Source organism: Fulmarus glacialis, unplaced genomic scaffold, assembly GCF_000690835.1.
Source record: "Fulmarus glacialis isolate BGI_N327 unplaced genomic scaffold, ASM69083v1 scaffold18861, whole genome shotgun sequence".
NCBI lineage: Eukaryota > Metazoa > Chordata > Aves > Procellariiformes > Procellariidae > Fulmarus > Fulmarus glacialis.
The window spans coordinates 2809-3105 of NW_009191088.1; positions in this window are offsets into that span (position 1 = coordinate 2809).

Genomic DNA, 297 nt, shown 5'->3' on the forward strand with positions numbered 1-297 from the left:
AACCGAACGCGCTTCCCCTGCCATTACAGGATGCCACCTGAAAATACCAAAGGTTAGAAATCACGGCTGCACCGTGGCAAGAGGCTTTGGAGCTGGGCACCGAGTTTGTCCCGTACGGCCGGTTCTTCCTGCGCTGGAAAGGCTGGGGACGGTCACCCCAGCCTGGCAAAGTCTCCAGGGCTGCGGGCGCTGCAGGATCTGGCACCGTGGGGACGTCCCAAAAGGCACCCAAAAAAGCATCATGGGGGCTTCTAACCAGACTGGGAGCTGCAGCCCCTGGGGCCAGAATCCCCCCGG